General features: G+C 39.0%; 1 protein-coding gene across 5 annotated transcripts in view; it reads left to right on the top strand.

Moving 5' to 3' along the window:
- The window catches only part of p2ry10 (P2Y receptor family member 10), an 84,312-nt gene extending 63,714 nt beyond the window's left edge, over positions 1-20,598 (top strand). Inside the window, exons 6-14 of one of the 5 annotated variants that reach the window (XM_051658595.1) lie at positions 15,011-15,051; positions 16,464-16,875; positions 18,114-18,274; positions 18,432-18,473; positions 18,553-18,803; positions 19,142-19,229; positions 19,304-19,644; positions 19,944-20,014; positions 20,206-20,598. The gene's annotated coding sequence lies outside the window, so the exon portion shown is untranslated. Of the gene's footprint in view, positions 1-197; positions 314-915; positions 5,535-15,010; positions 15,052-16,463; positions 16,876-18,113; positions 18,275-18,431; positions 18,474-18,552; positions 19,230-19,303; positions 19,645-19,943; positions 20,015-20,205 lie in introns of those variants that run through there. The other 4 variants (XM_051658597.1, XM_051658596.1, XM_051658599.1 and 1 more) reach the window with 4 other exon arrangements.
- Positions 20,599-20,712: the final 114 nt, after the last annotated feature.

The raw sequence follows: 20,712 nt of genomic DNA, 5'->3' as shown, positions 1-20,712 counted from the left end.
ACATTAAAACAGACTCCACCATTGGTTTTCTTTCACCGTAACCTCCGTTCCCTCTCACCCTCTCGCCTTTCCACTGCTGTCTCTACATCTCTTCCTACACAAAATATATTTAACACACTTAATGTAAACACTGCCACAGACACACTAAGCTCTACTTTAACAGCCTGTCTAGACAACATCTGTCCTATCTCCACTAGGCCAGCACGTGCTACACCACCCAGCCCCTGGCTGTCTGACGTCCTTCGTGAACATCGGACTGACCTCAGGGCAGCTGAGAGGAGATGGCGGAAATCTAAAGATCCAGCAGATCTAGGTAAATATCAGTCCCTGCTTGCAACTTTTTCAGATAAGGTCAAATCTGCAAAAACTTCCTACTACCAGAACAAGATCAACAGCACCACAGACACTCGCAGCTTGTTTAGAACATTCAACACACTTCTCTGCCCTCCCCCTCCACCGCCTGACACATCACTGACAGCAGATGTCTTCGCTACATTTTTTACTAATAAGGTTGCAGCCATCAGCAATACATTCTCAGCACCACACCTTGTCAAACACCTGTCTCCTGTATGCAACTCTTCTGTCTCCATGTTCTCTCCTCTGACTGACACTGAGGTCTCTAAACTCCTCCTCTCCAACCACCCCACCACCTGTTCCCTTGACCCCATACCTTTCCACCTTCTCCAGGCCATTTCTCCGTCCATCCTACCTGCACTCACACACATAATTAACACATCTCTACTTACAGGCACTTTTCCCACTACATTTAAGCAGGCTCGAGTAACCCTGCTGCTGAAGAAATCTGCACTTAATCCCACACAAATAGAACACTACAGACCAGTCTCTCTCATACCATTCATGGCAAAAACACTTGAAAGGGCAGTTTTCAATCAAATCTCTGCCTATCTCTCACAGAACAAGCTGCTGGATGACAATCAGTCAGGCTTTAAAAGTGGACACTCCACCGAGACCGCCCTGCTGTCTGTCACCGAGTCGCTGAGACGAGCGAAAGCTGAAGCCAGATCATCAGTCCTGATTCTGCTGGACCTTTCTGCAGCCTTTGACACAGTCAACCATCAGATATTACTCTCTACCCTTTCCTTGCTGGGCATCACAGGGACTGTGCTTGACTGGTTTAATTCCTATCTCTCAGGTAGGTCCTTCAAGGTAGCCTGGAGAGGTGAGGTATCCAAGCCACATCAGCTACTTACTGGGGTACCTCAGGGATCAGTGCTTGGGCCACTTCTCTTCTCTATATACACAACATCACTGGGACCCATCATTCAAGCACATGGTTTCTCTTACCACTGTTACGCTGATGACACGCAACTCTACTTGTCTTTCCAGCCCAACGACACCACAGTGACTGCTCGAATTTCTGCCTGCCTGGTGGATATCTCGGCCTGGATGAAGGAGCACCACCTGCAACTCAACCCAGCCAAGACTGAACTCCTTGTCTTTCCAGCCAACCCTGATGTTGAACACAACATCACCGCGCAGCTGTCATCACAGTAACACCTTCCAAATCGGTCAGAAATCTAGGTGTAACCATCGACAACAGACCAAATTTCACAGACCACATCTCAAAGACCACAAGATCATGTAGATTTACACTCTACAATATCAGGAAGATAAGACCCTTCCTCTCTGTACATGCCACACAACTGCTTGTCCAGTCACTTGTCATAACTAGACTGGACTACTGTAACGCTCTCATTGCAGGCCTCCCTGCATGTGCAACTAGACCCCTCCAAATGATCCAGAATGCAGCAGCACGTCTGGTCTTTAATGAACCAAAGAGAGCACGTTACACCACTCCTTGTCTCTCTCCACTGGCTACCGGTTGATGCACGTATCAAATTCAAGGCTCTGATGCTGGCATACAGAACAGTTACTGGGTCTGCTCCAGCATACCTAAAATCATTTATGCAGAGCTACGCGCCCACTAGAAGTCTGTGGTCGGCTAAGGAACGCCGCCTTGTTGTACCAACACAAAGAGGCACCGAAACACTTTCCCGGACTTTCAGCTACATCATACCACGTTGGTGGAACGATCTTCCCAACTCCATCCGTGAAGCTGACTCACTCTCTGTCTTCAAAAAACGACTAAAAACACATCTTTTCCATGAGCACTTAACCAGTCATTAAAAAAAAAATAAATAAATAAAAAAATTCTGTTGCACTTTATTCTATTTTGAATACTATTATGATGCTAGTGATACTTTGTAATACAGCACTTTTTATACCACTGTCTCCTAGGATGATTCGCTCATGTTTTCCTCTCTTGTAAGTCGCTTTGGATAAAAGCGTCTGCCAAATGAATAAATGTAAATGTAAATGTTTCAATCAATAATATTTATTGTAAATAATAATTAAATTCATTTAAATTAAATGTCCATAAACCTAGTATTTGGCGGCCATTAAATACATTGCACATGGGATCTTTGTGTTTTGGGATGAAGTGGCATGATATAATTGGTAAGTGGACAAGTACTCTGTTTATGGATTGCCCCACCCCTCCCAGATACACCCCCGGGGTCCGGGACCCCAGGGATGAAGTGGCATAATATAAGTACAGAGACTGCACTTATCAGAGTTACAAATTACTTGCTCTTATCATCTGATTGCGGCTGCATTTCTCTTCTAGTGCTTTTAGATCTTAGTGCTGCCTTCGACAAAATAGATCACGACATTCTCTTGAATAGGCTGGAAAATTATGTTGGCATTAGTGGACTTGCATTAGCATGGTTTAGGTCCTATTTGTCAGACTGCTACCTCTTTGTATGTGTAAACAAGGAATTGTCAAATCAAACAAAAGTTAATTATGGATGTGCCACAGGGATCAGTTTTAGGACTTCTGCTTTTCTTCTTATACATGCTTCCCCTGGGAGATATTATCAGGAATCATGGAATAAGTTTCCACTGTTTTGCAGATGATACCCAACTTTATATTTCTTCTAAACCCATGAAAATTCACAATTCTCCAAATTAACAGAGTGTATCAATGAAATCAAAGATTGGATGGCCAGATTTGCTTCTACTCAATTCCAACAAAAGAGGTACTAATGATTGGACCAAAAACCTCTAAAAATAAGCAGCTAGAATATAATTGAAACATTGGGTGTCTAGGAGTGGAAGAGGAAGAGAGAAGATGCAGGAGTAGATTCATTCGATCCTTTAATTATAATCGTTGGAGTTGAACATTCGCTGGAGTGGAAACAAACTATTAAACATAACAATCCTTAAACACAAAGTAGCACTTCATTAACTCAATGAAACACTTCAAAACGTAACACTTCAAGGACTAACAAAGGAGTGGATAAAACTAGAGGACATTTATACAAAAGGAACTAATGAGGGAATAGGATACAGGTGAGGATAATAAGAAACAGATGGAAGTGATTAGGGCAATGAACTATGGGAAATGCAGTCCAGTGGAAAACTTCAAAATAAGAGTCCTTGAAGAAAATGAGGGTGATAGATTGTGACATTACTTTTAAAGGATGACTCCTGGTGCTCAATGATGGATGAGGAGGGTATGATGACGCAGAAGATGAAGGATCCAAGGATGATGATCAGGAGGCCTAGGGGGCGGCTTCAGGGCTGGGAAAGGATCCAGAGGCCTGGGGGTGCGGCTTCAGGGCTGGGAATGGATCCGGAGGCCTGGGAGGCAGCCACAGGGCTAGGAATGGGTCAGGAAGCCTGGGAGGCAGCCACAGGGCAAGGACTGGGTCAGGAGGTGGAACCGCTGGAGGAGGAGACTCTGGGAAAGTGGGCAGAGCCGAGGAAGAGTCTGAAGGTGGAGCCAAGGAAGGCAGAGCCAAGGGGGCGGAGCCGTGGAGGATTCTGGGGACAGATCCATGGAAGGCGGAGCCATAGGAGGCTCGAGGGACTGAGCCATGGAAGGCTAGAGGGGCGAAGCCATGGAAGAGATTTCAGGCTGAGACTGGGGATCAACCTCCATGGTCGTGAGCATGGGCAGAGACTGGGGAACGACCTCCATGGTCGTGAGCATGGGCAGAGACTGGGGAACGACCTCCGTGGTCGTGGGCATGTGCAGAGACTGGGCAGGAGGAGTCCTTTTTCTTCTCTTCTTCCGGCCAGCAGGGAGCGTAGATACGGGGACTGTCGAGGCTACAGGCACTGGCTCTGGGACAGTCGAGGCTACAGGCACTGGCTCTGGGACAGTCGAGGCTACAGGCACTGGCCCTGGCTCATTTACCGTGGCAGGCTTGGGCACTGGCTCATTAATCGTGGTATTGGCTACCTGTTAAATTTCGTATTAATTTTAAAATTCTGTTAACTCATACAAAGCGTTGTATGGTCTAGCTCCACAGTACTTAAGTGACCTTCTGACATGCTATATTCCATCATGTTCATTACAATCACAAAATTCTGGCTTGTTAATAATTCCAGGAATATCAAAATCCACAAAAGGAGTTAGATCATTTTCATACTTGGCTCCTAAACTATGGAATAGTCTCCCTAACACTGTTCAAGATGCAGACACACTCACTCAGTTTAAGTCTAGATTAATGACTCATCTATTTAGCTAGGCATACACCTAATTTATCCTTCAACTCACAATTAGGTGCTTTAGTTAGGTCTGCCGGAACCAGAAACATCCATCATGATCTATAACTCTGCATAAAATTGAATGGTATTTACGCTAATATTACTTTTTTTCCTTATCTCAACCTTGGGATTCATACCCCGAGGTTACCAGAGCCAGCCAGATTCAGCTCCATTCCTGCTTGGTGTCAGACTCCACTGCTACGTGTCGCTGAAAGATGACGACAAACAGCCAGTGCCAGCCAGACATCACTTCAGTCTTTTGACTTCAGATGATGAACTGATGCCAACTCCAACTGTAAGACATGGGATCCTTCATATGCCACTGCCTGAACCTTGGATTTAGGATGGACCCCATCAAACCTCACCAAAATGACCTGCAGTGCTACACACTTGAAATGGAATACATAGACTATCATTTAATTGCCAACAAAAGCCTTCATCAGCCAACTAACAAAGAACAATGCAACTTCTGCAGTTAATCCAGGATGGACTTCAAAGACATTAGTCATTAATCTTACAGTTAAAAAAAAAAAAAGAAATTTTAAACAATGGACCTTAATGGTTACTTAATTTACAAATGTAAAACCATGACTTGCACTGCTCATAAATAACTAATATTGGCATTATATTCATGTTGTTTAGACAGAGGGGAACTGGCCCCCACAGTGAGCCTGATTACTCCCAAGGTTATTTTTCTCCATTAACCAACATCTTATGGAGTTTTATTATCTTGCCACAGTCACCTTCAGCTTGCTCACAGGGGTTCTAAATACAATTATTATTTTATTATTTAATTTCTATACACAATTTACAATCATATTTAATCAAACTACACAATGATCACTCTAAGACTTTATAGATATTACAGTTTCATTTTTTTGTTAATGCATGATTTCCTGTAAAGCTGCTTTGAAACTATTACAATACTATACAAAATAAAAATGACTTTGTTTAATGAAGAGTCTGATTGTTTCGTTTATCTATAATTTGCAGGTCTGAGAAGGTGGGATGAATGTTGGGATCGAACTGTGTATTGACAGTGATTTCTGAGCAACGCAGAAAGCCGAAAAGGCTAGGATAAATCAAATCAAATCAAATCACTTTATTGCCACACAGCCATATACACAAGTGCAACGGTGTGTGAAATTCTTGGGTGCAGTTCCGATCAACATAGCAGTCGTGACAGTGATGAGACAGTACCAATTTACAATAACATCAAATTAACACAACACAATTTAAACATCTGATATACACATAATTACACTCAACAATATACAATATTAACATACACTGTACAGTATACAATACGCACTATATAGATACACATTATTCAATAAAATTAAAAAAATAAAATATATAAACAAGTATATATAGTATATATAGAATGTACAGTATTGTACTGTATTGACATTTAGCTGTCAGTTTATAGTCAGTTATTAAGAGAGAATATAATATAATAATAATATAATTTATGACAGTCCGGTGTGAGATATAAGAGTAAGGGTAATAAAGTGCAGCATGGGCAGAGACTGGGGAACGACCTCCATGGTTGTGAGCATGGGCAGAGACTCAGTGCTTGGATTCAAGCCTTCATTGTTCCCCTTTTGATTGTCGATGTTCTCCAGACATCGACTTTCCTAAGAGAACAAATACTATATTGAGACTACTATACTGTCTGGTTTTTAGTCCCTGATTCCAGGGTGGTGCCCCAGCAATATTAATTCTTATTAATATTCTATTGATTTTGATAATTGATAGTTATCTTTGATGATTGTTGATTTGAAGGATTAATACAGGTGCATCTCAATAAATTAGAATGTCATGGAAAAGTTCATTTATTTCAGTAATTCAACACAAATTGTGAAACTCGTGTATTAAATAAATTCAGTGCACACAGACTGAAGTAGTTTAAGTCTTTGGTTCTTTTAATTGTGATGATTTTGCTCACATTTAACAAAAACCCACCAATTCACTATCTCAAAAAATAAGAATACATCATAAGACCAATAAAAAAAACATTTTTAATGAATTGTTGGCCTTCTGGAAAGTATGTTCATTTACTGTATATGTACTCAATACTTGGTAGGGGCTCCTTTTGCTTTAATTACTGCCTCAATTCGGCATGGCATGGAGGTGATCAGTTTGTGGCACTGCTGAGGTGGTATGGAAGCCCAGGTTTCTTTGACAGTGGCCTTCAGCTCATCTGCATTTTTTGGTCTCTTGTTTCTCATTTTCCTCTTGACAATATCCCATAGATTCTCTATGGGGTTCAGGTCTGGTGAGTTTGCTGGCCAGTCAAGCACACCAACACCATGGTCATTTAACCAACTTTTGGTGCTTTTGGCAGTGTGGGCAGGTGCCAAATCCTGCTGGAAAATGAAATCAGCATCTTTAAAAAGCTGGTCAGCAGAAGGAAGCATGAAGTGCTCCAAAATTTCTTGGTAAACGGGTGCAGTGACTTTGGTTTTCAAAAAACACAATGGACCAACACCAGCAGATGACATTGCACCCCAAATCATCACAGACTGTGGTAATTTAACACTGGACTTCAAGCAACTTGGGCTATGAGCTTCTCCACCCTTCCTCCAGACTCTAGGACCTTGGTTTCCAAATGAAATACAAAACTTGCTCTCATCTGAAAAGAGGACTTTGGACTACTGGGCAACAGTCCAGTTTTTCTTCTCCTTAGCCCAGGTAAGATGCCTCTGATGTTGTCTGTGGTTCAGGAGTGGCTTAACAAGAGGAATACGACAACTGTAGCCAAATTTCTTAACATGTCTGTGTGTGGTTGATGCCTTGACCCCAGCCTCAGTCCATTCCTTGTGAAGTTCACCCAAAATCTTGAATCGATTTTGCTTGACAATCCTCATAAGGCTGCGGTTCTCTCGGTTGGTTGTGCATCTTTTTCTTCCACACTTTTTCCTTCCACTCAACTTTCTGTTTACATGCTTGGATACAGCACTCTGTGCACAGCCAGCTTCTTTGGCAATGAATGTTTGTGGCTTACCCTCCTTGTGAAGGGTGTCAATGATTGTCTTCTGGACAACTGTCAGATCAGCAGTCTTCCCCATGATTGTGTAGCCTAGTGAACCAAACTGAGAGACCATTTTGAAGGCTCAGGAAACCTTTGCAGGTGTTTTGAGTTGATTAGCTGATTGGCATGTCACCATATTCTAATTTTTTGAGATAGTGAATTGGTGGGTTTTTGTTAAATGTGAGCCAAAATCATCACAATTAAAAGAACCAAAGACTTAAACTACTTCAGTCTGTGTGCATTGAATTTATTTAATACACGAGTTTCACAATTTGAGTTGAATTACTGAAATAAATGAACTTTTCCATGACATTCTAATTTATTGAGATGCACCTGTAAGCTAATGTTGATTCTAATCAACGTTCTATTGATTTTAATAATTAATAATTATCTTTGATAATTATTAATTACTGCTAATAACCAAACCCGCTCCTGAACAAGGACCCAACATTAGATTTATCAACACTTGTAAGGGATGCAAAGGTTAGTTTGTACTTACCTGTAGGGGGAGCGAATGATTATTTAGGAATATGTAAATGTATTACCTTTATATATGTCTGTAAGGGAAGCAAAAGTTAGTAATGGAAAACATGTCAATTATATTTGTACGCAGCTTTGAAGAAAGCAAAAGGTTAGTTAAGAATACAACTTTATTACGTTTGTCATGGCGGGGCACTGTTGCGGTAGTATCAAAATGTGAAAGGGGTGCTGCTGTGGAATTATCGAGAGTATGTGGGTGATGCTTCAGCAGTATCGAGCGTGGGCAGGTGCTGCGGCACATTGTCTGGTGGGGCACTGCAGCTGCAGTATCAAGTGGGGCACACAGTTTTATTACATTTATGCGTGCCTTTAAGGAAACAAAAGTTATTTTGAAGATTATATCAAGCTCTATTTATTATGTGTTGGGATCGTTTTAACCATGAGCGAAGGAAATGCCAATGTGTAGGTTAACGGGAAATGCTAAAAGTTTCTTAAGAGTACTGCACAACCACTGCGCTTGAATGGGAGAGCTCATACTGCATTCGAATGGGAGAACCTGTGGCCAAAATTGCATAGGTTTACACTGCATCCGAATGTAAGAGCCCACACTGCAATCGAATGGAGGGTGGTGCCGAGTAGAGAACCTTGCTGTATTGTGGTTTGCGATGTGTGTATATATATTGATGAGCTACACCCCTAGACTTTTAATAAGAGGGAAACAGGCCCATGAATGCAGTGCTTGGACCGTTTGCAGGAATGACACCACAGTTGTTGCACCTATACGGTATGTTTGCGCTACTTTGCAGTGTCAGGGGAGTTTGTCATATGACAGCCCATTTGTGCTGCTTAGGGATGTTTTGAGCCAATGGTAGGAGCACCGCAGTTGTGCTTTCTAGAAACTTTAATGTTTGCTGTCTTTGGCTCCTTGGAAGGTAACGGTGTAGTCTTGGAGCGATACCTAGATAGCGAAAGCAAGAGGATTTTAGATGGGCTCTCATAGAGACCGGCTGGAAGTAATATTGGTGAAACCCTTGTGGATGGCGCAATTTCAGGCATTTCTGTAGAAACGACAAAATATTCATATTTAGGTGAAACGTATACACATTTGAACCCTAAGAAATCTGTGAAAAGTTAGATCCACGGCCACTGGAGTGTGGGCTGCACTTGCACCGGTAGAGGGGTAACCTCAGGCTGCTAATGCTTATTTGAGGGAAAAACATGCGGACTGCTAATGCTTATTTGAGGGGAAAGCATACAGTCGACGTTTCGGAGACATGAGTTTAGAGAGAAGAGAAAATAAATATTAGTAACATTTAGAAACAATGTGACCAGCAGCATAAATTATCAAGGAATAAAGAGAGTTGCAGCTCTGCAATGCTGAAAAATACATCTCAATAAAAAATGTGAAAAAACAACATAAAATTATCTGAGAAATAAAAGAGCTTTGGCTTTGTACTGCATACTGATATGCAGGAGAAATGGACTTGCAATCATTATTGAAGGATTCGCTTGTGGTCATTCGCTCCTTAGGAGTATGACTGCCACCTGCTGTACAATATATGTCTTGCATGGGAAATGCATTGCATAGCAATAAGTGTGAACAGCATATCTAGGAATAAAGAGAGTTACAGCTCTGCATCTGGAAATGCAGGAGAAATGGATTGATTTTACCTGTGTAAAGCGTTTGTCCTGACGGGAGGAGTGAAAGTCATGTTATAGTGTAGAGATGAGTGGAAGTTTGTAGCAGCGCTTGCTTCGTGTTATCGGGGCTGCGCGGCTGGGCGAGCTCGAATGCTGAGAGGAGGCGAGACACGTTGCAGGGTGATTATGAATGAGTTTGGACGCGGCGTATGATCAGCCTCTTGCGGAGCCGAATTTGGCCTGTGTCTGTTCGGACAGAGGCTGTGTATAACTGCAGTGTGTTGTGGAATGGTCAGAGCGAGTGCTGCGTGGCAACGAGCTCACGCTAAAATGTCTGTGTTGGTTTGGAAAAAAGTTGTAATTAGATTATCGGTTCACTGGTTGCATGATTGCACTTGTGTTCAGAATGGAATAAATCACGCACCGAAGGGCACTTTGGAGGGAGAAACAATCGTGATATTCATGTTAGAAGATGATGAACAATCGCTGGATAGAGCACGCCCTAAAGGAGCTGCGCGGCGAGGTAATGAGGCTGACATGTATCACCTGTGCTGAAGAACCAGATCAAAAAATGCTGGGGGGTTGAAATGGTGGTTGAATTTTTTCCTCTCGCTTTCGAATGAAAAAGGCACTGTAATGGAACTCGAATGGCATGAAGCCGGAACGGCACCTGTTCGCGAAGGCAGCTCATGCGATGGGACATTCTGTGTGGAAAGTTTAGATAAGAGAACATATGAGCGTTGTGGAGAGCTGTTTCACATTTTTCAGAGCCAAAGCAGCCAGTTTGCGGAACCAACTTCATGCTATAAACTGCTTCGGCGAATGGAGCATAGAAAGAAAGGCAGAGTAAAAAATATAACACTTAACGTGGTAGTCGTCAATACTGTAAAAAACAAATGAGCTGCTATGGCAGCTTTTGTTGAATAACGAGATTGTTTAGATCTGTTCTGATGAAGGCGAATGCTTTGCAGCAAAGTTGCATCCGATGATCCGACTGCCTGGGTCTGTTTGTGGGCAATGGGCGGGGCCGAATGCCAGAAAGTCTGTCATGTCAGGAGAGTTATCACAGGAAGCAGGCAAGCAATGTCTTATATACTCCTACTCGCGGGCAATGATTTGTCAGATTAAAATTAACACGCTCCTCCTGAACCTCTGTTAATTAACTCTATTTTGAATTAGTCTGACAACTAACAGGAAATGACGTCACTTCCTTAGACTGACGAATAGTCCTTGAAATGGTCTATAGCCATCTTGTGGAGTGATATAAGCTTTTACTATTTTAAAATCGATCACTATTGGCAATTTGGCAGGTATTCTATTAATCCATTTTACTAGCTGTTTTAGAGATAGCTTAATATTATATTAAGTTTATATTTCATAAATATATTACTGTATCACTAGAGTAGGTGAAAGAAAAACAATTATAGTGTATTTAAATGAAATACAAGACTCCATCTGCTGAAAATTTCTGTTCAGACTCTCAAATAAATAATTTACCATGAAAAGTCAATTTTGTGGATTTCTGGACGCCATGCAAGGAGCAGACTTGTGAGCAACGAGCTCTGCGCACTTTGCTAAATTTTTAATTATTTTCATGTTATAATCTGGTGAATTTGATACACCCAGTTATACATTTGCTCTTTGATGTAAAACATGGCAAAGAAGTCAAAATCCTCGGGCTCTGGGGACATTAAAAGACACTTACGTGTTCAGGATGAAAGCCCCGACAGACCTACAGACCACGATTTGGATGGCGCGGTGGGAGAAGGAATCCAGTGTCAGTTGTCCAACATGTCATTGATGTTGATGAAGATTCTTGCTGACTTGGAGGATCTCGCTGTAATACGTTGATTGATTACGGCGATGGAAATAAAATTCTCTGAGCTAGACACAAGAGTGACTGATGTTGAAAAACGAATCGATTTTCTGGAATCTTCTGAGAGGGCATTAACCGCTAATCTGCCCACGACCAAAGTTGATTTGGACCATCTCTTTGACAAGATTGAAGATCTTGAGAATAGAAGCTACAGGAATAACGTTCGAATTGTTGGAATTCCTGAGAATGAGGAGGGCAGAAATATGGTGAAATTCCTAGACGAGTTTTTCCCGAGTCTGCTCGACATAACAGGCCACAAGCTGGAAATCGAGCGAGCTCACAGAGTCCCAGCTCACAGATTTGCTGAGGGAGACAGGCCCCGAAAAATTCTGGCCAGATTTCTGAGATCATCTGATAAAGGTCTTGTGTTGCACCAGGCGAAGGAGCAAAGGGAAGCTTTCATGGAAGAACCATAAGATTTTCTTGTTCCCGGACTTTGCGAGTTCGACAAGAGAGAAATGCGATCGGTTCAAGGAATGCAAGAAGCTCTTACATCAGAAAAAGGTCTCATTTGCTCTAATGTTTCCGGCCAAACTGAGAATAGAAACGAAAAATGGTCGCAAAGTATTTACGTGTCCAAATCAGGCAATGTCTTTTATTGAATCAATGTCTGTGTAAACCAGTGGATATTTCTCATGTGAGTGGGTTGACTCACTGTACTTCCTCTTGAGGAAGCTGGGTGACATTTTGTTTTTTTTTCATTGGCTCCACTGTGTGGCTGGAGCTTGTTTTGTGAATTACACTTTTCCTTAAAGAAACTTTTGCATTGAAGTTCCCGGACAGATTGAGGATAGACACTACGGATGACCGCAAAATATCTACATGCTCACACAAAGGATGTCTTTTATAAAGTTGACGGATTGTGTAAGTCATGGTATGTAGTTTTGTGCGGCCTCCGAGTGAACTGACTCCATCACCAGGGGAACCGGGATGCCGATTTTGTTTCTTTTTGTGTTGGCTCCACCTAGCGGCTGGAGCTTGTTCTATTGAATAACACTCCTTTGGAACAGCTGTGGATTAATCTGTTCGTTCTTCGTGCTTATTCCTTCTGCTGGCTGTAGTTTGTTTTGAGTTTTTTTAAGGGACATTGAATGAATACGTCATCCGTTGAACTCATAACAGCTGGCTCACTGATCATTTGTTTGTCTGTCCGAGGAATCTGAATGGTTTTATATCAGCTGGAATTTGTTTTGTGGAAGATCACATCTTTGAGACAGTTCTGTGAATGAATCTACACATTATTTGTGTAGGGCTTTACTGGTTGTTTAGATCAGTGCTACTATCAGAAATAATTAATAATTATTTCTTTAGTTATTAATTAATATTTAAATGAATTAATTGAATCTAACTCATTAAAACCTCATATGGGGCTCCAGTAAATGTAGTGCGCTACGTTTAGGAGTGGGTTTGGTTATTAGCAATAATTAATAATTATCAAAGATAATTATTAAAATCAATAGAAAATTGATGAGAATCAATGTTAGCTTTTTTAATCCTTTAAATCAACAATTATCAAAGATAATCGTTAACTGTTAACATCGATGAAACATTAATTGAAAATTAACACTAGCTTATTGATCATTCAAATTCAACAATCATCAAAGATAATTATCAATTATCAAAAATCAACAGAATATGAATAAGGATTAACATTGATGGGGCACCACCCTGGAATCAGGGACTAATAACCAGATAGTATAACAGTCTCAATATTAGATTGTTTTCTTAGGAAAACTGACATCCGAAGAACAATGAATGAAGGCTTGAATCCGAGCACTGGCATCCCGTCAGCATGACACAGGCATATGCAAAACAAACCAAAACACTTCTCTTTGTAATATAAACAAAATTTATTTATGCAGTAATATCAATTAATAATTAATACAATGCAGTCAATAAACTTCCGACTTACAACTCATTACTTTCTTCCGTGGATGTTAGGCAGAACGTAGTACTGACAGTCACAAGCCCGAAGACACATGCAGCGACTTCCAGTGACAAAGCGACCTCATCTCAATCATTTTCAATAAGAGTTGGCGACAAGAGCGACAGCGATCTCTGGCGACTAGATGTAGCCATGGCGAGTGACACGACAAAGTTGAGAAAAGTTTAACTTTATGTGAATGAAAAGCGACTTTTGAGGTGTCAGTGGAGCTCATGTCACTCATCTCCTTTGAGAAAATTGAGTCTAATGCAGGCAAGACAGAGGAGAAGTTTTTGTGAGCGATTTCAGTGTTCTGTATGATTCGTCTGTAACCACATACATGGAAATAATAAAAATGATGCGTGGAAAAGTAAATGTCGGCAGTCTGAGTGAGTTTTATTCATACATTGTTCATTATATTAATGTTATGATGTATTGAGCACTGCTGCAGGTTATTTATGCAGAATATGCAATTTTAGGGACAAGAAAACTGATGCGTTGTCAAATTAGAATGAAATCTTAGTTTTACTGGCAGACAGGGTTGGGCGGATTACTTAAAGTATTCTAGGCTGAATCCTGAATACTATCTCTTAAATGTGTTCGGTAAAGTATTCCAAATACATCAAATAAAATGTAACATATTCAGAATACATTTAAAATACTTATTTATAAAGGCAAGGCACAATTGGAGGAATTACGTGTGATATGCCATTATTATCTTATCTTAAGTATCTTAAGTACTATCCACTTTTAACTAATGTAAGTGGATCTGAATAGTTTCTTTAAATTAGATGTTGAGTTAGACACTAATGTTTTTCTTTATGGAAGGCAGAAGACAAACAGAAGGCAGTTTGTGGTCAACTACACTATTTTAATATTTTAACATTTTTTTTTATCTTAAGCCATTATTTGATTGGACTGACAAAGATTAATACATTTTGACACAAAATTAGATAAGAAATGCAAATAAACCACATTTATTTTTGAGATGATAACGGATGCAATAACGTTTTGAGGTCATGTGACAACAGTGTAGTATGTTAATGATTTTTAACTTGGCTTGCTTGCATATTTCCATATCAAGGCATATTTATTAATTTTATTTTATATCTCTTTTATTACCAACACTTTTATATCCGGTGCTTTTGATTATTTTACTCATCCTTTGTTTTTATTTATTTTTTATTATTGTTGTTTTTCTATATATATATGAGATGTTTTCTAAAACGTGAGAAATAATATTAATATGCATGTATGTTACAATGTGCCACACTGTACTATAAGCCACAAATTTTACAATAGTTATTTACACAAAGTTTTTCTGTCGTCATTTGGACTCTGATCTACTTCAAGTCATTTCCCCTCTTTCAGTCTTTGCAGTACTTTCTCCCATATTTGACCTATTCAAATATGCAGTTAAATAAATAAGTTAAATTAACTATTATTGTAGTTAATAACTGCTATTTCTCATTCTCAACAGTTCTGCAAATTTCTGATGAGGATGTGACTCACCAAATTTTTGTGAGTTGTCTGTCTTTACTCCGCCTTTACACAGTAGCCACATCTGCAGCTGCATAAATAAATTTACACAGCAACAATCGTGGGGAAATGTATCATGCGCCAGAATGTTGTATTTGCGGGGGAAAATAACGTTGCAGACTGTATTGATACTGCTGCACAGCTGACAGCGTGCTGATTACGGAATATTCCTGGTTCAATAAAAGTTAAGCTCAATCGACAGCATTTGTGGCATAATACTGATTACCACAAACATTTATTTTGACTCGTCCCTCCTTTTCTTTAAAAAAAGCAAAAATCTGGGTTCCAGTGAGACACTTACCATGAAAGTCAATGGGGGCCAGTTTCTGAACGATAAAATACTCAGCTCAAAAGTATAGCCACAAGACATAAAGGATGATTTTAGTGTGATAAAATCACGTACTAACCTTTTCTGTGTAAAGTTATAGCCAATTTTACAACTTCGTTACCATGACGATGTAATGTCAACAAATTTAACAACTTTGATTTAAACAATTTTACAGCTCAAATAATACACAATTTTTAACAGAAGAGTTAATGTAAGTGCTTTTATAAAATTATAAGCTTCACTTTTCTGTGTTTAAATCCTCCAAATATTGGCCACATTCACTTCCATTGTAAGTGCCTCACTCTTACCTTGATTTTTGCTCTTTTTAAAGAAAAGGAGGGACGAGTCGAAATTATTTTTTGTGGTAATCAACATTATGCCACAAATGCTGTCAATTGAGCTTAACTTGTATTGAACCCGAAACATTCCTTTAAGATTGCCAGATATTAAATCCAGGAATCATATATGAAGACGACGTTGCATTTCCATTCTTTAGTGCCTAACATCAGACAGACATTTTGGTGACCGCGGACCATTTTTAAAGTAACCCAAAAACACAACCCATGATTGTGTTTTCAAATTAGCCCAATTTGTTGTGAATGCTGGTGTCCTAACATTTTATCCTACCCGTCAGATTGTCATACCAGGGCTTACTGCGCATGCAAACATCAATATTGCGTCATTTTTGTCACGCTTAACAACACGACCATAATTTTCGACTACATGCGTATGGATTTTGTTTTTTGTAAGATTAGTATTGCATGTTTTTGAATATTTCTGTTATTTTCAAGACATTTCCTTTCTTGTGTATTATACAAAGACAGCTAGCAGTAATGAGAACTGTTTACGGTCACATTCTTACAAAGCCAGCTAGCACCAGTGATCAACTTTGTTGGCATTATTCATGGAAAAGTTTGAGTGTTAGGCTACATATGGGACAGGCATATCTGATTAGTGAACTATTGCAAAATGATTTGTTTGTTTGGTGTAAAATATAATTTTGAAATTTTTCAGTTGTATTTAAACTGTCTGTCTATTGATGCTTTTTGTTTCATCTTTTTAACAGCCATGGAAGATAAGTGGGAAGCACTATATAATCTTGTGTCAGTGGGGTCATGCCCAAAAGGCAGAACATTTGTCGATATGCACTCAAATTCCAACTAAAGGGTAGTTATGTTAACTTTTAAATTTCAATTATGTTTATTATATTATTCATTTGTTGCCATCTTGTTCTTTCTTTTCCAACACCATTCGGTATCTGTAGTGACTAGCAAATGTCCTATTAGTCTACCTCTGTCATAGTCGTGTTTTCACTTTTGAAGTAGATGGATACCTTTTTATGGAAGTAGAAGAGTGATCAAAACCAGAAAGGAAGCCAGAATGCTCCGATTGGTGGGCACACAGGGATCGGTAAAACACGTACTACCATCTGTGCCAGATTTTACTGGCATGGCATGTCAGTTGAAATTTAAAATCGGGTATGTGTTATTTTATATAGTTATTTTAGTTTTTCGAACCAACTGTGTGAGGATCATTTACCTTGGACACGGAATGCTGAGGGCTGAATAAGCAAAAGCAAGGACTCTATAAGCACTCTCACCGGCATTAAATAAGGTCTATAGCTCAGTATGCTGAAGGTGTTAGAAATCTATTTTTGTGCCTTAACTTTTCCTAACCAGTGTAGGTCAGGAAAAGTTAAGGCACAAAAATACATTTCTAACACCTTCAGCATACTGAGCTATAGACCTTATTTAATGCCGGTGAGAGTGCTTATGGAGTCCTTGCTTTTGCTTACCCAGCCCTCAGCATTCCGTGTCCAAGGTAAATGATCCTGAGAAGCTCCAAGAAGATTCAGCTTTACAAAGACCTTACGTTATTCAGTTTGCCCCTAAAAAGCCTGACCAAACATATGACAACATCAAGGAGGTAAAAGTAACCACAACAGATAAAAAGCCAGCAATAAAGGTCCCATCAGATGTAAAGCAAATCACAGAAGAACAAGAAGGATTTATATCTACGAAGATCTCAGTTCATCATTAGTTGCCAATTTGGCCTACCTGACCAGTTTGGTCTTGGATTTACAGTTGTTTGCCTGCAGTGTTTAATTCATGCTGGCCTGTTGGCCATTTTGACCTGTTGGTCACAGGTCACAGTTAATTACAAAAAAGGACACAGTCCCAAAAATAATAAAAACACAATATGCCTAAAAGGATCAAAATGCATGAAAAATGACGAACAGTATTTGTAAATCAAAGCTCACTGTAAAACCTACACAATTACGGCCACCAAATTATTAAATTATTAATAATATGGATACCATAAATTGTTTTTGAGTTAAGTCCACTTCTTCTACCTGTCCTGTACACTCTTTATATGACAACTGTTTGCAAGGGTGTAGGTTTGCATATGGATGGTAGGGACATGTCCCTACCAATATTTTGGGAGGACAGAATTGTCCCTACCAATATTTTGGGAGGACAGAATTGTCCCTACTAATATTTCAGTGAACTTGATCGCGAGTGAAGTCATATTAGATAATGATGTGGGGGGGTAGGGGATGGATTGTTCTGTCCCTACCAGTGTAGAGACCAAACCTACGCCTTTGAATGTTAGGCACTTCATTTTGCACAGTTTATTTTATGTTGGCTCGTTGGCCCTGTCAGGTTGATTCATTACAAAAATTATTGACAACACTAATTTTGTCTTTTCTTTTCAGTAATGAAGGTCTGGTCTGCAAATGTCAGTGGTCAGGTAGAAGCAGTTGTTGGGCCATATAAGCTCTATGACTCTTCTTTTCGCTCACTGCAATGGACTGAGTGGCTTTCTGGTGAAGTAAGGCTCAAACTGCGGGAGAAATTATGGATTCTTATGCTATGGGTGGGCTTTCTGTAATCGGCCGAAGTTATAAATGACTTATAAACCCAGAACCTGAAGCTAAGAGTCACACCATTGGTGGAGATGAAAATTTCTTCCACAAATCTAATAGTTTATTTCTAAGCAACATTTCGGTTCATATTTATTTTTCTTAATATAGGTCATTGATGCATACCTGCACCGGGTCATTGAAAAACAACAGGTATGCATATAATGTCTACTTATTTAGGAACACCTGTTTCATTTTATATACTTACAAAATGTTTTGTTATTTTCTTCAGAACCATGTACACCAGCTTTGTGCAGTTGTTGCATCTTCATTGTTTGCTAGACAGTTCAGATGCCTCAGGAATGTAATTTAGCTATCCAGAAAGTAATAGATATTATTTAGGTGTTTTGGAACCATCACAAACTTGTTATTAAATACTTTTCACAGATGAAGTTCCCCATTGAGGACTTTTGGCTGTGCCCTTTGAACTTCGGAGCACATTGGATTCTTGTGATGCGTGTGTATTTTCAAAGTACATTGCAAGTGAGATTAATAAAGTGTTTCTCCTTCTTCTTCTTCTTCTTCTTCTTCTTCTTCTTCTTCTTCTTCTTCTTCTTCTTCAGTGATCTTATGCTATTGTTCAAACATTATTGTTCACAATTATGAAATGATTTGCAGTTGTTTGGACTTTTTGTACTGGGGGACCATACTTCTTAATCTGCACACATTCTTTAATGCTTTAGCTCAATGATTTAAAGGTTTATTTATTCCATTTTCCTAAGAATTATTTAAGAGATTGAAAGCGTCTTTACCAAGCAGCTTCCTATAGTTGTAAGTGGTGATCTAAAAATGTTTTTTGATTACATGACATTATATTCTAGATTATCAACATATCTGAAAAACACTCCTTCTGATCAACCCAGTGGGAAATTAAGGTTCTTATGAATGGAAAATTCTGCGGAACTGGAGGTAACATTGTTAGAACTATGTTTCATCTTTGTTAAAAAAAAAAAAAAAAAAAAAAAAACTTTTGTTGCTATTAGATTCTAAACAGTACAAATGTCTCGGACCACACCTGAGCGGGTGTGATGACCAAACAGCCAAGTGGCAATTACAGACCCTGCAACACAACCTGCAGGTGGATTCCAGCAGTTGTGGAGTTTTGGTATTGAATGTACTGTATGTTAAAAATTTGTGTTAGTGGCTTTAGGTCTGAAAATGTTAAAATAAATTAGATTTAAGATTAATATCGATTTCTGTCAATTTATGTTTCAGCTTGCTGAACAATACCTGCTGACAGGAATGATCAGCAACGTTCAGACTACGTCTGAAGCTGTGAGTTCGGCATACATGAAAATAGCCTGCAGACTTCTTAGATGTCGAGGTGAGTGCTGTTGTAATTCTTAATATTGTAAAAATGTAATGTAGTTTACCTCTGTAGATGCTATCTACAGTCTGAAAAATTTAATTAAAGAAGAATATTCAAAGATACAGAGGGAGTGCATCATAGAGGAGAAAATAACTTGAAGACTGCAAAAAGTAATGCAAGAATGATTTTATATCATTTCAGAAGGATCTGAGATGGTAGTTTTCATGGTGTGTACGTTGACATGTAGTACGCCATGATATGATTTCCCAGTGAATTAATATTTAATAAGTTAATGTTAACCAATTTGTTTATAGGTAATACAGAGGACTACTGCATGGTTTGCAGCATGTTGGAAGACGATCCTAACAAAAGCATGATTTAAATGGTATACATACAATCAACTTATAATACGCACACCAAAAACAATAGTTTACCTTTATGTGCCATGTTTTTTGTAGAATTTTGTTATTTAAATGAAAAGTTAATCTAAATTGTCTAGTTTAAAATGTAAAATGTCTTTCATATTTTTACTACATTGTTTCAGAATACTAATATATTCATCTCTTTTATTTTCAGGTACAGTGTGAGAGCTGCAATAGATGCGCACATTTTGAATGTTGCAACTTCAAAAAGAATAGCTTAAAAATGTTTATGTGCAAAAAATGTTTGGGGGAAATTTTTTTTTAAATAGTTTATGAAAGTGTATTTCCCTGTATCATTTGAATTACACTCTGTATTATTTATTTCATGTTTAAGTTATTGTCTTAGAATGCAGCACAATGTGGTCTTATTTAGTCCATATTTCTATTAATAATATTTCATTTTATGCCTATGTGTTGCATGATTAAAAAAGTAGCTGACAATGTAGTAGGCTCCAGAATTATGTTTTTTATTAACATTAACATTAATATTCTCTTTTCTTTGTATTATTGTTTGCATGATAATAAATTATCTCAATAGCTAATCTTATTTCAATTTTATATTATCATCTGTTTTTAAGGTGACTTTGTAACATCTATCCAGGGACTACAGATGAAAAACTACCCCTTCATTTCAGACTGATAGGACAATCTCATAGGGTAT

Source organism: Myxocyprinus asiaticus, chromosome 27 (assembly GCF_019703515.2).
Source record: "Myxocyprinus asiaticus isolate MX2 ecotype Aquarium Trade chromosome 27, UBuf_Myxa_2, whole genome shotgun sequence".
Lineage (NCBI taxonomy): Eukaryota > Metazoa > Chordata > Actinopteri > Cypriniformes > Catostomidae > Myxocyprinus > Myxocyprinus asiaticus.
This window is presented reverse-complemented; position numbering and strand designations above follow the sequence as displayed.